Consider the following 18,195-nt stretch of genomic DNA (forward strand, 5'->3'; position numbering starts at 1 on the left):
ATTTCAGCATCATGATTTCCTATTTGGGTTTCTATTTGTGTCCTGGGGAAAAGTGTTAATGTCTCACTTTGATTTTGTTGATTTACATTGTTAGCGGATCCCCCCCACACAAACAAGGCAGAAGTGATACACACAATGTGTGAATCTGTCAATGTTTAATCAACCTGTTCATTCATGGACACAGTCATATCGCTATCAATTGACGTGGCCTCTGGATAACACGAGGCTTTTTGCTGCTGCTGATCTTTTAAGAAAATATTTTCAAAACGCCACTTGGTTCATTCACATTTCATATCCAGTTGTGATTTGCTTCTTTTTTGAATACGGGTTTTGGCCCACTTCAGAGTTAGTATGTTTTAGAAGTAACACTTTGAAATTTTGCATTATTGTACCAGCAGAGTCACATTGGGTGCAGGCTTCCCAATCTGTTTGTCTATTCCTGTGGTCTTTTGCTTGTAATACATTTCTGTCATAAAATGTTTCCAAGGCAAACCAAAAAGAGATTTGGGAAAACAAAGATTGGAGTCATTTTGTGATAACCAGGGACTATATATTTAGTTCCAAAAGCTCACTGACCTTTGGAATTGGAAAAGAGATACAGATATTGGTATTTACCTGACTTCAGTGGAGTTACCTTAGCTGTGCCCTCCAAAGATCAGCTGAAGCTGGCAATTAAACCATGCCATGTTCTAGAACCTAGCTCATCTGTGAACAATTCCACAGAGACCTGCTAGATTGGATAATGCATGCTGAGTGTCACGACCAACTGTTAATTGTTTCACTGTGAATATCCTCAATTATGTGAAGAGCATGCCTCATTTTATAATTGGCATAAATCTGACAATATCTTATAATAATTATCAATATGAAATGAAACCAGCCTTTAAGTGCAGAGTGAATATAATCTAGTCTTCAGAAAATGTATCTTCAGATTAATCAATGTTCTTGGGTTTTAACTATTTAGCCTTGGTCTTAAACCATTCTACCATCAGCTCCAGCTGTTTATGGATAATTTCCAGCTTTGCTTCCTACTCTGTACGATTATATTTGGATGGTTTGGTGTTATTAGAACCCGTCCAAGCGGAGAATTCTTTCTGTTTTTGACATTGCGCTCATTCAAGTCTGTCTAAACAATGTGTTGGTGCTGCAATTGTTGGGGACTACAGTTTAATACAGGTTGTATGAGTGATAACAGGACCTGGGATGGGCCAAGGGTGGGGTATATCTGGACACATTAAGCAGGATCTGGGGCTCTAGAAACCACTCTGTGCTTGGGTCGGGGTGCAGGCTCAGAGAAGAATTGGAGCTAATGAATTGCTGAAATAAAAGCTGGTGATTTTGATATGGTGATGGTATTGGTGGTCATCACTGGTTTTATATCTGCAATTGATGGATTTATGATATATGTTGTTGCCATTTTATAGATTGTGATTATTGTATTGATGACCTTCATTGCAATTTTGATCAGTTGATGTATATAATCTTCCTTATTTTGCATTGATATTGTCTGATTTATGATGCTTTGTAGTGGGTTGATTGAAATGGCCTATTTACCTGTCACTGAGTGCCCTTGTCTCTGTGGTAGTCCAGGATTTACTGAGAATGTGTTTTTGGTTTTGTTTGCTATTGGTGGACAGTGTTATGTTTCCAATAATTTACTTAAATACAGAGCTCTGAAGGTGGATTAATGCTGAATTATTGACTCAGTTATTCTGTTAAATGCATGAGGTGTCAGAATGGCTGAATCCTGAAAGAGAAAGAGAAGTTCATCCTAGTTTTCAGATTCCTCAATCGATTGATCTCATCCTATTCCTGTAACCGCAGCAAGCCTGACAACCCTCTAAGATCTTGGGACACTTCTGGTTCTGGCTTCTGGAGCATCCCTAATTTCATTCAATCCCTGATTTTTTATTTTCTCTCTGTGATTCGCACTCCATCCTTCAGTTGTCTGAGCCTGCTACTCTGCCCTCAGCTCAAACTTCCTTCATAAACCTCTCAGCTTCTACCCCCACCATGCCTTTTGAAGACACTTCTTAAAACCTTCTTCTTTGACTATACTCTTGGCCGCATGCCCTGATATTTCCTGATGGCTCAGAGTCAGGTTTTGTCTGATAACAGCATTCCAAAGCATACACAGAAATGTTTTTACTCCATTAAAGGTGCGCCCTTTAATTCTTGTATCTGCTCCAGTGGAGGTGCGCCCTCCAGCAACAACATATATGCTTTCTTTTCACTTCAGTCCAAAAGCACACTGAAAGCATTGGCTATGTTCCTTGAAACTACCACTAGTCTGGAAGCCTTTCTGATCTTGATGAATATGGCTTATGACCAGTCAGGAGTTAAAACGTTTAGATCTTGCAGCATTTAAAAGAGCAAAATTAATTTTTAAAATTTTATTTAAGGGTCTGTTCAACAATAATTATTCACAAGGAAACTCTGCAAGCTTTATGGTTCTCTAAACTTCAGGCATTGGTCCGGTGTGCACACAAATAACCTAGTTTGTTTTTACAAAGGCAGCTGTGAATTAAGGAGGGTGTGTCTCAGTTTCAATATTTTTCAGTTTTATGCCTGTCATTATTTATAACCTTGACAGATTCTTAGGGAGGATGTAGGAGAGAGGTGACGCAATTTATTTTCTTTGTGATTGTACTTTTGCAAGCGGGTTGAGCTCTTCAGAATGAACCTGCTTTCATTAGTTGCACCTCTGTGAAGTAGTGCAGTTGGTGCCCATCCTTCCCCTGTAGATTGCATTCAGCTGTTGAGAAATGGTCTACTCTTCATGGCACGACATCAATGGTATCGTGAGAGTGCACTCGGCTTAGTTGTTATTTAGGCTGTAGAGTGTGTAACTCATCCATTATGGACCAGAAAGATCTTAAATTTGGTTCTTGTCTGAGTTAGTGGGCCTGAGATGGTAGGGAATAGGAAGACGCTGGAAGGAACATGACATTGGAATCTAAGGTTAAGAAGATTCCATTCATATTGCCTGCAAAGAGAGTGGATAATAATACGTAGAAAAATAGGAGCAAGTGCAGGACATTTAGCCCTTTGAACATGCTCCGAGGCCATCTGACCCTGATAGAGGATTGTGGGATTTATAAATAGGGATAGATGATGTAAAAGCAATGAAGTTATGATAAACCTATACAAATGCTGCTTCAGCCTTAATTGGAGTAGTCCTGTTCTGGCCACCACATGTTATAGAGCTGTCCAGCACAGAAACTGACTCTTTGGTCCAACTTGTCCATGCCAACCAGATATCCTAAATTAATCTAGTCCCATTTGGCAGCATTTCGCCCATATCCCTCTAAATCCTTCCTATTCATATATCCATTCAGATGCCTTTTTAACATTGTAATTGTACCAGCCTCCACAAAAATGTCTGGCAGCTCATTCCATGCACGCACCACCCTCTGCATGAAAGAGTTGCCTGTTAGGTCCCTTCTAATTCTTTCCCCTCTCATCTTTAAACCTACGTTCTCTAGGTTTGTACTCCCCACCCCGGGAAAAAGACCTGTCCATTCACTCTATCCATGCCCTTCCTGATTTTTATAAACCTCTATAAGATCACTCCTCAGCCACCTCCGCTCCAAGGAAAACAGTCCCAGCCTTTTCAGCCTCTCCTGAGAGCTCAAACTCTCCAACCCTGGCAGCATCCTTAAACCTTTTCTGAACCCTTTCATGTTTCACAGCATCCTTCCTATAGGAGGGAGAGCAGAACTGAACGTAGTATTCCAAAAGTGGCCTAACTAGTGTCCTGTACAGCTGTAACGTGCCTTCCCAAATTCTATACTCAATGCACTGACCCGTAAAGGCAAGCGTATCAAATGCCTTCTTCATTGTCCTACCGTAACGATGTGAAGGGCTTAGGAAGGATGTGGAGGTATCAGATAGGGGCAGAAAAGATGCACCAGAATGGTTCCAAGAATGTGTTAGGAAGATTGGATGGAGAAGTTGGAATTGTTCTCCTTGGAGAAGGCAAGATTGAAAGGAGATTCAACAGAGGTACTGAAAATCTTTGAATATGGTCAATGTAAATGAGAAGGAACATCTACTTTTAATGGAAGGATTGAAAACCAGAGGAAGGAATTGAAAATAATTAGCAAAAGAAGTAACGATAATTTGAGGAAAACACCCTTTTTACCCAGTGCGTAGTTAGGATCCAGAAGGCAGTATCTGTGGTGGAGGCAGATTCAGGCTTTGTGAAGGGAATTGGATTGACACCCTGTGTGTGTGTGTGTGTAGTGTGTGTGTGTGTGTGTAGTGTGTGTGTGTGTGTGTGCACGCACGCTCGCTGAGGACAATATTAGGCACAGCAGTGATGACCGTGAATACAGGACCAGGCTCTTGCATGGTGTGAACAGAAAGTGGATGACTGGTGCCCATGGAGCTTCACTTTGCATCAATGCATCCAGAGACGAGGGAAAGAAAATAAAATTCATACTTGCATAGAGTGTGCCTAAAAATATGTAATGAAACTAGGAAAAAGTGAGGACTGCAGATGCTGGAGATCAGAGTTGAAAGTGTGGTGCTGGAAAAGCACAGCAGGTCAGGCAGCATCCAAGGAGCAGGAGAATCGATGTTTTGGGAATAAACACTTCATCAGGATTAAGCTCTCATTCCTGATGAAGGGTTTATGCCTCTTGCTCCTGCTGCCTGACTTACTGTGCTTTTCCAGCACCACACTCCCAACATATGTTGTGAGACTTCCATTGATGTTGTCTCTGGCATCTGCTCAGCAGTTCCCTTAGTCATTTAGGCTTGTGCAATCACTGTTCCAAACTGTCAAACCTCTTAATTCCATAGATAACTTCCCACACACCAGCCTAAGACTCCCTCCACTTCAGCTGACAGCATGACTGTGCCTGTTTTGAACTTGATGCTTCACCCAGCCAGCTCAGACTCTCATGTTATGAAGCTCTGAGGCATAACTCAGCAGATTTAATAGTACCAATGAAAGGTAACTTTTTAGTTTAGAGATGTTAGAGGACCAAATCCTAATATACATCCACAGCCCCTAGAAATGAACACAAGAATAATGCAAAGTTCAATGGAGTGGTAAAGCAATCTGTGGTTTAAGCCAAAGTTAAATCTGAAGTCAGTAGTTGTGATGCTCATCTACATGTTCTCAACATAAATGTACAGATTTCTCCGTTGTTTAACTTTTAAAAGCTCTGCCTCACAACCGATGCATTTTATCATCAGTATGTATAGATTAATTCACTGTAGTTTACATCTCGGAAATCCAGTATTGTCACATTATCAGTCCTGTCCTATCTGCTGCTGAAATCCGAATTCGGGCATTTTTGGGGGTACAAAACCTCTAAAACTTCTCTTATTTTTGGCTTGATCAGACTTCTGTTGATTGTACCTGAAACTGTATAGAATGATGGTTTGCACACTGTAACTGTATACTGTACAGTTCTATACTGTAACTGCGGTCTGTTCTGGAATCCACATAGAGTCATAGAGATGTACAGCATGGAAACAGACCCTTCGGTCCAACTCATCCATGCCAACCAGATATCCTAATCTAATCTAGTCCCATTTGCCAGCAACCGGCCCATATTGCTCTAAACCCTTCCTATTCATATACCCATCCAAATGCCTCTTAAATGTTGCAGTTGTACCAGCTGCCACCACTTCCTTTGGAAGCTCATACCACATCCTCACCACCCTTTGCGTGAAAAAGTTGCCCCTTAGGTCTCTTTTGTATCTTTCCCCTCTCACCCTAAACCTATGTCCTAAAGTTCTGGACTCCCCCCAACCCAGGGAAAAGACTTTGTCTATTTACTCTATCCATGCCCCTTGTGATTTTATAAACCTCTATAAGGTCACCCCTCCGCCTTCGACAGTACAAGGAAAGAAGCTCCAGCCTATTCAACCTCTCTCTATAGCTCAAATCCTCTAAACCTCACAACATCCTTGTAAATCTTTTCTGAACCCTTTCAAGTTTCACAACATCCTTCTGATAGGAAAGAGACCAGAATTGCACACAACATTCCAACAGTAGCCTAACCAATGTCCTGTACAGCTGAAATATGGCCTCTCAACTCCTATAGTCAATACTTGACCAAAAAAGGAAAGCATACCAAACACCACCTTCACTATCCTATTTATCTGAGACTCCACTTTCAAGGAGCTATGAACCTGCGCTCCAAGGTCTCTTTGTTCAGCAACACTCCCCAGAACCTTACCATTAAGTGTATAAGTCCTGCTAAGATTTGCTTTCCCAAAATGCAGCACCTCACATTTACCTAAATTAAACTCCATCTGCCACCCCTCGGCCCATTGGCCCATCTGATCAAGATCCCGTTGTACTCTAAGGTAACCTTCTTCGCTGTCCACTACACTTCCACTTTTAGTGTCATCTGCAAATTTACAAACTATACCTCCTGTGTTCATATCCAAATTATTTTGGATATGAATGACGAAAAGTAGTGGACCCAGCACTGATCATGTGGCACTCCACAGGTCACAGGCTCCAATCTGAAAAACAACCCTCCAGCACCATCACCCTCTGTCTTCTACCTTTGAGCCAGTTCTGTATCCAAATGGCAATATTAGGAGGGATGTGATTTGATTTATTATTGTACCTAAGTACAGTGAAAAGTTTTGTTTTGCGTGCAGTACAGCAGACCATAACATGCAAAGACACAGATCATAGGGTGATTGAGCTAAGCGAGAATTCCAAGGTTACGACTGCAAAGAAGGTGCTCAAAAAGCAAGATCAATATTAGATTTGAAATCTGAGAGATGCATTTAGAAGTCTAATGACAGAAGGGAAGAAGCTGTTCTTGAACCTGTTGGCACACATATTTAAGCTTTTGTATCTTCTGCCTGATGGAAGAGATTACAATGGGGGAGCGACTGCACTGGGTGAATATCAAAGAGATTTACCAGAATGTTGCCTGAGCTGGAGAGTTTATTTATGAAGTGAGATCAGAACGACTGGGGTTGATTTCCATGGAGGAAGCTGACTTTGGGGGAATGGGGGCAGGTGGACTTTTTTCAAATTCATTCACAGGATGTGAATGTCCCTGGTCAGCCCAGTATTTATTGCCCATCCCAAATTGCCCACAGGGCAATTAAGTGTCAACCACATTTCTTTGGATTTATTCAGATGTATAAAATTGAGGGGCCTAGACAGCATAGACAGGTAGGTGGTGGAGAGATCAGTGTTTGGGGGTGGGGGCATAGATTTAAGGTAAAGGGCAGAAAGTTTTAGGGGAATGTGAGGAATGTTTCACCCAGAGGGTGGTGGGAATCTGGAACTGACAACTTCTAAAGGTATTAGAAGCAGAAATCCTCATAACATTTAAGAAGTATGTAAGATTTGCACTTGGAAAGTCAAGTATACAAGACTATGGGCCAAATGATAGAAAATGGGATTAGAATAGTAAGATCATTCTTTTTGATTGGCACAGATTTGATGGGCAGAAGGGTCTTTTTCTGTGCTGTAGGCCTTGATAAATCTACCTGATTAGCACTAAGTCCTACTCATCTTGTCGACATTATTGATTTAATTCAGCTTGATATCCACCACACTTGAATTTCAAGCTTTTTTAAAAATCTTGCCCACAGCCCTGTTCCCCTCTCTCTATTCTTCTGCAACCTTACAAGTAACTGCAATCCAAAGCTTCCAGCTGCTTGAGTGTTCTCAATTTTTTTTGTTCCTACAGTGTCTTTGGCTGCCGGAGGTATATTGTCTGGGGGTATATTGCTAAATCTCTCTGTCCTCTTCATTGCTCCGTCTTCCTTTAAGGTGCCCATTAAAGCCTAACTCTTTAGCCAAACTTTTGATTGTTTGTATTAATAATTCTATGTGGCTCAGTGTAAATTTATTCTATAACACACCATTGAAGATCCTTGGTACGTTGCATTGTAGTTAAAGCAAGCTGTTGTAAATGGTATAGTCTGGCACACCAATGTTAGGGAGAGAAGTAATTAATTTTCCTTTTTTACTAAGTGTTTTTACACTGGCTCAGTGGTTGAACATGTCATTTATGTGGAACTGATTTGTTTGGAGGAGAAAGTTGTCAAAGCCCTTTTTTTTTGAATATACAGAACCTGGATGAAGTTGCAAACAGTAGTTGTAACATTTTGCATCAAATAAATGTCAATACTTACACTTGTTGTAATTCCTAACACTGTCGTTTTCAGCACACGTACTCAGAGCCACTTGGGCAAGGTATAACAAAGTTCTGATAGCTGTGTTCCTTTTATAGGAAAACAACAGGAGGAGGCTGCTCAGCATATTTGAGTATGGTTTGCCTTCTTAATTAGATAAATATTATTACACGTTGTATTGATTAGGCCTCCTTTGATCCATAATCCATTAAATGTAAAAATCTATTGATTTTGGTCCTGAAATTGTCAGCTGATCCAGCATCATTAAGCTGGTGAATGAATGAGCTTCGCATTTCCAGCAGCCTTTGGGTACAACTGTGCTTTCCGAAGTTTTGGAGCCTTAAGAGGAGGGGACAAAATTAGCTTGGGTTGGGGGTGGTGCAGGTTGCGGGTGGTTGTATGTGGTTGAGGGGGAGGAGCTTGTATGTGGTGAGGTGGGATGTAGGTTATAGACGCATGCTTTAGATTGGTCCTGAGTCCATTGATCCAGGCACAGTGTATCAAACCTAGTACAGCTCCTGGCAATGTGCGGCGAGTATTTTTCTTCTGAAAGCAGACCCTCTTGATGTGTGCTGACTTTGCAGCCCAAAGCTTTCATCTCCGTGTCTCTTGCCTTGTTTATTTCATGTCATGTGCCACATCATAAAGGCAACTTCAAACAGTCATGAGCAGCGTGACCACATTGAAGGGATATTTGTCACGGTAAATGAAAATGAAGCATGTGACAGATGAAAACAGTTTTCTTTTCAAATGAAATTCGTACTCGAGCTGATTTTAAAATGTAACTGGTATCTCAGTGAAGGGTTTTGGCTTTGTTGAAATTGTACTGGGAGGGAAACTTACCAGGATAGAGTTTCATCTTTAGACAATCTAGGAAAACCGACAAATTGTGCTTGAAATGCTGTATTTTTGCCTGAGTGAAACTGTGATTCAACTTTCTATTCAAACAGAACTTGCAAAATCCTATTCCATACAATCCAACAACATAATAGAACATAATTATTTATTTTTTAATCTTTCATGAAAATATTCTTTGACATAATTAACAATGTAACCGGATGTTACTTTAATGAAACAGCTGAATATAAGTTTATATCAAAAAAGGAACACTTTTAGAAAGTGTCCAGTTCATCCACTGTTTTAAAACAAAGCTACCAGTTTCATTGGTGTACCTGTAAGGTTACTTAGTAAGTTATATATTTTTGATGCTTGAAATGTTTTGCAACTTGACTGACTGCCAAATTTGAAGACCTCCATTCCAAATAGCAGAATTTTGTCATCCTTTTTATATTGGGGGAGGGGGGAGGGGGTCGTAAGTGAGACAGGATTCAGGGGCAATATTTTAAAAAAGTAGTTTTAGAGATGGTGGAAAGTCTAATTGTGTGAGATGTGACTTGTGCTTAAAATTCCATGAGTTTTTGCACTTGTTAAATTTCAGGTGTAGTAAACCAGTGAAACGAAGTGGGGACTGTTGACCTAGTATCTTTTTTTAAAAAAATGTCACCCTCTTAGTGAATTCTTTCCTTTCTCCCCACAAACCCCTCGGACACATGTTCACCTACCCAGTTTCTGTCCAAACATATCGCCTTGTCAACAATGATGAGCCACTATTTTCATCAAATTACAATTATTTTGTTAAAAGAGGTGTCTGGAATGCAGAGTTTTGCCCACAGCATTACTCAGTCAGCGTTCCTTATGAATTGAATGTTTTTGGATCAGATCCAGGACCAAAAGGCATGATCTTATTTGACACATTGTACTGAAGGAGGATGGCGTTGTCAGTGATGTGCAGGTGGGGTTGGCAGCCCCTGAGGATTGCTCTGAAGTCTCCAGGATTTAAAGTCTAATCACCAAGACACTGCTGTGTGCAGCCCAGGAGGAAAATGGTGGAGACTATTCTATACCTTCAAAGATATTTGATTTTAATTCTTGTGAAATATTGGTGGATGAGGAAAGACTGATAATCAAGAATTATTTAATCAAAGAGCAGCAAGGATTGTACTTCATCTCCTGGTGTAGTCCAGAATATTGTCGAGATGTCCATAAGTCTATGAAATTGGAAATCAACTTGGAATAAAAAGTGAGTCTGTGATACTTTGAGAACAGCAAAGAGCAGACATATTTGCAGGGGAGGAGTATAGTGCTTGTTACAAGCCCCATTTTTAAAATTAATTCTTTGTAAGTGAGTAAAGGCTAGATTACAATATGTTTCAAACAATACTCCCTATAAACTGAGAGAGCTCCTTGGAAAAACCGTCACTAGCATATCATAGTTAAAAATCACACAATACCAGGTTATAGTCCAACAGGTTTAATTGGAAGCACAGTAGTTTTGGAAGCTCGTGTGCTTCCAATTAAACCTGTTGGACTATAACCTGGTGTTGTGTGATTTTTAACTTTGTACACCCCAGTCCAACACCGGCATCTCCTAGGTATGGCATCTGGAGCAGCACCCAGATAGCATTCATGTCTAAGTTGATAATTGGCAATTAATGTTCACACTACGTAAGCATCAGGTCATGACCCAATTTTAAAAGAGAACCATCTCTCTTTGACATTCAACAGCATCACCATTGCTGAAACCTGCCCACCACCATATCCCAGGAGGTCATAATTGATCAACACCTTAACTGGACTAGCAACTGAAATACTGTGGATGTAGTGTTTGGGGACTTGCCTCCTGACCCCTCAAAGCTTGCCCACCATCTATGACATACAACTTGAGAGTGTGCTGGAATGGCATGCACTTGCCTGGTTGAGTGCAGCTCTAACAAGAGAATGTTTGATATAGTTCAGTTCTGCACTTGATTGGTATCCCATTCACCAACATAAACATGCATTCCCTCCTCTCCTGATGCACAATATTTGTAATGTGCAACATCTATAAAGTGCATTGCACCAACTTGCCAAAACTGCTTCCACCCAAACCTGAGATACGTGGAAGGACGAGCACAGATGTATGGGTTCCCCTCCAAGTCTCACATTATCTTGGAAATATAACTCTGTCCCTTCAGTGTGGCTGTGTTAAAATCCTGGAATTCCCTTCCCAACAACATTATGGTGGCCCTACAGCGCGCGCACACACACACACCTTAGGTTCAAGCAGATGGTCCACTTCCCACCACCTTCTCTGGAACACATAGGGACAAGCAGCAATTTCTGATGCTCAGATCCCATGGAGGAATAAATATTAAAAGAAATAAATTCTATTTGTGTTAGATTTTTATTTCGTCTGTGTAAAGTCTCCTCGATGTTGCTGGGAATGGAGAATCTTTGCAGTGAGGGTAGATGGATAGGCTGACTTTATTTTCTTTGGAACAGAAGAAGCTGAGGAGAGATTTAATTGAGGTCGATAAAATTGAGGGGCCTGGAAAGAGTGGTTAAGAAGGATAAAGCTCCCTTAGCAGGAAGGTTAATAACCAGGGGACAGAGATTTAACTAATTGGCAGGGGATTAGAGGGACGTTAAGGCAATGTTTTCATCCAGAGCATAGTGAGGGTCTAGCATTCACTGCTGGGATGGATGATAGAGGCATTCCATTTTAAAAATACTTTAGATCTGCCACTTAAAGTACTGTGAACCCACAGTACAAGCCAAGACCTGGAAAACAGAATAAAGACAATGGGTAGAGTAGTCTCCCTTCCTGTTGCAGAGTTTCAGTGTTCATGCTGGAGAGCAAAGTAGATGCAAATATAACGTTCTGAAGGGAATTAGATATACTTGTAAAGGAGAAATTTTCAGGGTTGTGTGGACTGAGCAAGGGAAGTGGGACTAATTAGCTCTTTCAAAGAGGGATGAGAGAATGAATGGCCTCCTTCTGTGCCATATGACTTTAATGTCATATTGCTTTGTCAGCCTCTCTGGGTATCTATTATTTCTCCAGTAAGATAAACAAGTCTGTAATATTTAAAAGTGTGCATTTTGATGTTATTTTTTCCCTGACACCTCTCATTCTTCATTTTTGAATGAAATCATTGTAGTCACAGGTTATATACAAACCCTGGATGGTATCCAAACATTTAAACACTTCAGGAAATTTCCCAGGCAACCACAGTGTAGTGCCAAGCGATTTATTTTTAGTGAGCAGCTGCTCTGATTTAAAAGCCGCTCTGTACGGATTCAATGTGTTGATGCCTTAGTGTGCCGATGCTGCAGCAACTCGTCAGTCTCTGTGCTTGGCAACTGTCCAGGAAGCTGTTTCTAGGTTTCAAAAAAACCGCTCCACCATTTCCTGGTCACATCCCCGACCACAACTCCCACCCTGTCTTCCCACTATCGCCCCTTCCCTATGTTATTACCACCACCATCTCCCCATCGCCCCCTCCCAATGCCCCTAAACCACCCTCCCCCCTTCTCCGTGGCTGGTAACAGAACCTGGAAACCTGATCTACAGTAATTGGCTGGGATTATGGGATAGGCCCTTGATTCATAGCAGCCTTGCAGAGAAGTGACTCCTGATTGATTAACATTAACATAGTTCCTGTAGACTGTTTAACCCCTTTCATTACTGAATATTTTTCTTTTCTACCAATTTTCTTTTTTTTTAAATCGAGGTAAAATGTAAGCATCCTAAACTTCCATTCCTCAGCTGAATACGAGCACTGTGATTCCTGGCAGGCTATTTAACTGTAGCAGGCAGCATAGCCAAGACATTCATAACCGACATCAATTCTTCCCAGCCAGGGCACTGATGAATAGGGTTGATAGTAAGGGTCTTGCTCATTTTCCTGCCCTACCCCACCACCCTTTCTTACCCCAGTGGAATTGAGGTAGATTGATTGATTGTAAAAGCTCAGCTGATATCAGCCAACCTGCTAGGTACATACCCTGTGACAGTGTGCACCCCAGTTTTATCGTAGGTCTGTCATTGTGATAGGGTTGTCTGTTTGCTGAACATGCATCATTGGTACTTTTTCAGGTCAATAAGTTTTAATTTTCTTGCTTTTTTTCCAGAAAAATGAATGTCATTATTTTCATTATATGTAGCACCTTCCATGACACCAGGAAGAACTTTTATAACTACTGAAGGACTTTGAACATGCAACATAGGGGCAAATATAGACCATTTTCCCCCCACCCCAGCCTGCTGCACCATCCAGTAAGGTTATGGCTGATTTGTTTATGTTTCAAATTCCACATTCCCATCTGCCCCCAGCAGCCTTAGATTCATGAGAAGCAGGCGATCAGTCTAACTCCACCTTTTTAAACTGGTCAATGACCCTGCCTCTACTGACGGAAATTCCAGAGTCTCACAACCCTCAGAGGAAAATGGTAGGAGACAGAGAGGGTGAAGGGTGCTTTTCAAACTGGAGGCCTGTGACCAGCAGTGTTCTAGAGGGATGAGTTCTGGGTCCTCTTTTGTTTGACATTCATGTAAATGATCCAGATGAGAATTTAGGAGGCATGGTTAGTAAGTTTGCAGATGACACCAAAATTGGTGGCACAGTAGACAGTGAAGAAGGTTTTCTAAGATTACAAAGGGATCTAGGTCAATTGGATCATTGGGCTGAAAAATGGCAGATGAAGTTCAGTCTGGATAAATGCAAGGTATAACATTTTAGTATAACAAACAAAGTTAGGGCTTATACAATTAATGGTAGGGCCTTGGGTAGTCTTGTAGAACAGAGGGACCTCGGGGTGCAGGTACATAATTCTTTGAATTTCTGTTATATATAGACAGGATGGTTAAAAAAGTTTGCCTTCATTGCTTAGCCCTTTGAGTATAGGAATTGGGAAGTCATATTGTGATTATACAAAACATTAGTGAGGCCTCTTCTGGAATACTGTGTCCAGTTTTGATTGCCCGGTTATAGAAGAATATTATCAAGCTGGAGGGGGTTCAGAAGAGATTTACCAGGATGTTCTGGGTATGGAAGGTTTGAGTTATGAAGAAAGGTTGGATAGGCTGGGACATTTTTTACTGGAGCTTAGGAGGTTGAGAGGCAAGTTTATGAAATAATGAGGGGTATAGGTGGAGTTGACAGTGGTTGTCTTCCCTAGGATGGGGAATTTCAAGACCAGCGGGCACATTTTTAAGGTGAGAGAAGAGAGATTTAAAAAAGACATGAGAGGCAAGTATTTTATATAGAAGGTGGTTCACATGTGGAATGATCTTCCTGAGGAAGTGGTGGATGTGGGTACAATTACAATGTTTAAAGGACATTTGGATAGATCCATGAATTGGAAAGGTTTAGAGGATTATGGGCCAGAAACAGGCAGGTGGGACTAGTTTAGTTTAGGATTATGGTCGGCATAGACTGGTTGGACGGAAGGGTCTGTATCTGTGCTGTATAACTCTGACTCTAAGTTCACCTCATCTCTGTCCTAAGTGTTTGGCCCTTAATTTTGAAAGTGTCCCCAGTTCTGGACTCGCCCACAAGAAGAAACGTAGAATATAATTGCAGAAATCCTACAATGTAGAAACAGGCCCTTAGGCCCAGCAAGTCCAGACTGACTCTCTGAAGAGTTTCGCACCCACACCCGTTCCCCTATTACTCTACATTATCCCTGACTAATGCACCTAACCCACACATCCCTGAATGCTATGGGCATCCTTGGATTATGGGAGGAAACCAGAGCACCCAGAAGAAACCCACGCAGACACAAGGAGAATGCGCAAACTCCACACAGGCAGTCTCCTGAGGCTAGAATTGAACTGGGTCGCTAGTGCTGTGAAGCAGTAGTGCTAACCATTGAGCCACTGTGCAGCCCCAAGTCCTTTCCATGTCTTCCTAACCCTAACTCATTCAGAATCTTCTAAATTTCAGTCATTTCACCCCACCCACTCCTCTAAACCTCAATGGAAACAAGTTTAGCCTGTGCATCTTACCCTCAGTAGTGCAGACATCAGTCAAGTTACCATTGTGTTGTAATACTTGTAACAGCAAATTTGTGCACAGCCTGCTCCAACAAGAACTATGTAATGCTGACCTGCTTAAGGGATGTTGCTTAAAAGACCCGAGTTGTGTTCTGCTAGGGCTGGAAACACTTGTGCCCTTCCTAAGTTTCCACTTCCATCCACAAGTCCAGACGCTTGAGTGAATAATGAACTATTTGACCACCGTGTGCATCGCATATGGTGTTTGGTTCAGTCTGGAACTTAAACATGGTTACTGAATTGCAATCAGAAAACTGGCTCACTGCCAAATTAACTACTTTGCCAAGGGGATTATTCTAACCTCACATTGTCCTTGTCCACTGTTGACCCAGGATGTGGAATCTCAATGATATTCCTGTTTCTTCAGTGAACTCAATTATAGCTGTTCCACCATGACCCTGGCTTTGATCAGCTAATTGGTTGAGCTGGACCACCAACATGACTTGCATTTATATAGTGCCTGGGTGTCAACCTTGGATCAGCTCTGAGTTACAAGGCTTGGTTTAAACCCCAAAGCTCGGTTTAAACACAAACTTGAAGGCTGACAGCCCAGTGCAGTACTGAGGGAGTGCTGCTCTGCTGGAGGTAACATCTTTCAGATGAGGCAGTAAAACAAGCTTTAGGAGAATGTTGAATATCCTCACGGCACAAATTCCAAGAAAAGTAGGGGACAGATGCCAGGGGAACTGGCTGATATTTATTCCTCAATCAAAAACGGATTTTCTGGTTGTTATCACATTGCTAACTGTGGGAGCTTGCCATGTGAAAATTTACTGCCATGTTTCGTACATTACAACAGTGACTGCACTTCAAAATAACCCCTCAGGTTATACAATGTGTTTCAACAACCGCTGATTGTGAAAAGTGCTTCAGAAATGAAACGTTTTTGTTTTTTACATCCCACAGCCAGTAGAGTACATATTGCATTCTGGCACTGGACAACAGTGCTACTAACTCTTGGAGAAGCAAATAGTGATTTATAAAGAATGGTCTCCTCCATTGAGTTAAAAATTAATCAAAGTTTTTGCTTCTTAGCCGTCAAGTATTCCTTGTTGGGCCAGCTGCTGAGCGACTCAACCTGAAGATTCATTAATCAGTGCTTAAAGCTCTACACTCCATTCATTATAACCCAGTCATAACCATTGGCTGACACTGGCCCAGGGCAAGCTGCCAGAAACAGCCGTATGTTCCAATTGCTTTGCTGAAGTGAGAGACAGAGAGGAGTGGAGAGGAAGAAGTTCTGTCCGAGATCGCCATCATTTTCTATGTGTCTTAGGTTCAATGTGCCTGCCTTTAGTTAAAGTTAAACTGCCTCGTCAGGTGACAAATAGGCTTTAATGGGAAAAGTATTACATCAAAAAATCACTGAAAGGTTTTGTGCTATGGTAGTATTGACTGGGTTTGGGTAGCTTTGGGAAGGAATGGTTTTGTTTCATGGGTCCACACACTCTCAAAATGGCACAAATAAAATCTCTAAATCCAAACCATGCAACCAATCACATAATTTTCATAGGATTTGAGTGGGCTGACAGCGCTAAACTCCCAACTTGTTTTAGATTAGATTCCCTACAATGTGGAAACAGGCCCTTCGGCCCAACCAGTCCACACCGACCCTCCGAAGAGTAACCCACCCAGACCCATTTCCCTCTGACTAATGCAGCTAACACTATGGGCAATTTAGCATGGCCAATTCACCTGCATATCTTTGGACTGTGGGAGGAAACCGGAGCACTCAGAGGAAACCCATGCAGACACTGGGAGAATGTGCAATCTCCACACAGACAGTCGGCTGTGGCTGGAATCGAACCTGGGATCCTAGTGCTGTGAAACAGCAGTGCTAACCACTGAGCCACCGTGCCATTTTGTAAATGGGTCATCCTGTAAATACTGTGTCACTCACGTGGGTCAGTGATTTTACCTCGATTATCTGCTGATTTTCTAATGATTAGTATTCAGCACTGTAATTTTTTTTTAACAGAACTTTAGCCATGTCCTGCTTGTCACTGTGCCCTCCAGTAGACTTGTTGGACAAGGCTAATTAATATATAGAAAGCTCAGCATAAGCTTTACCTAATTACAAGTGTATCCCAATGCAACATAGTGTGGCTTGAACAGAGTTCTGGGAGTGTTAGTGAGCTAGAAGTTTGAAGTGTGTTTGTATTTAAAGTCTAAATGTTAAGATTTGACTCAAAGTTGCTGTTGACGGACCAGAGACGGAAGCAGGGTTGTATAAATGATCTACTGTGGAACCACTGTTATTCATTGCTGAAGAAATCCGGTTTGAATGTTTGCTTTCCATAACTGGGGCTCAGCTAACTCTTTAGTCTTAGAATGTTTAGAACAGTGTAGTTTGATTGGATTGTGGAAACTTGCTAAATGGTATGTAAGGACAAAAACAGAAATTGCTGGAAAAGCTCAGCAAGTCTCGTAGCATCTGTGGAGAGAAAGCAGACCTAACATTATGGGCCAAGTGACCCTTGCTTAGAAAGGTTCTAGAGTTGAAAAATGTAGTGCTGGAAAAGCACAGCAGGCCAGGCAGCATCCGAGGAGCAGGAGAATCGACGTTTCGGGCATAAGCCCTTCTTCAGGATTGAGGCTGGTGTGCCAAGTGGGCTGAGAAAGGTTCTAATTTGGTATAGAATTAATTGTTACTTGGATAAATGTGAGCTAATTATGGTGAGCCAACAGGTTTCTAGAGGGAAACTTATGTATGCTCAGTTTGCTCATTTTTATTTTGAGGAGATGGTTACAGTTGACTAGGGTAATGCTGATGATGTGACCTACGTGGCTTTCCAAAAGGTATTATTGAGTCACAGAGGTGTACAGCATGGAAACAGACCCTTCGACCCTTTAGTCCATGCCGACCAGATATCCCAACCCAATCTAGTCCCATCTGCCAGTACCCAGCCCATATCCCTCCAAACCCTTCCTATTCATATACCCATCCAAATGCCTCTTAAATGTTACAATTGTACCAGCCTCCACCACTTCCTCTGGCAGCTTATTCTGTACCCGTACCACCCTCTATGTGAAAGAGTTGCCCCTTAGGTCTCTTTTATATCTTTCCCCTCTCACCCTAAACCTATGCCCTCCAGTTCTGGACTCCCCGACCACAGGGAAAAGACTTTGCCTATTTACCCTATCCATGCCCCTCATAATTTTGTAAACCTCTATAAGGTCACCCCTCA

The 18,195-nt window shown here is 41.7% G+C and overlaps 1 protein-coding gene across 5 annotated transcripts in view; it reads left to right on the top strand.

Annotated features, from left to right (window-relative positions):
• The window catches only part of LOC122539772 (protein AF-10-like), a 184,601-nt gene that overhangs the window by 35,623 nt on the left and 130,783 nt on the right, over nt 1–18,195 (top strand). The window lies entirely within an intron of this gene.

The sequence above is a fragment of the Chiloscyllium plagiosum genome, chromosome 33, assembly GCF_004010195.1.
Source record: "Chiloscyllium plagiosum isolate BGI_BamShark_2017 chromosome 33, ASM401019v2, whole genome shotgun sequence".
NCBI lineage: Eukaryota > Metazoa > Chordata > Chondrichthyes > Orectolobiformes > Hemiscylliidae > Chiloscyllium > Chiloscyllium plagiosum.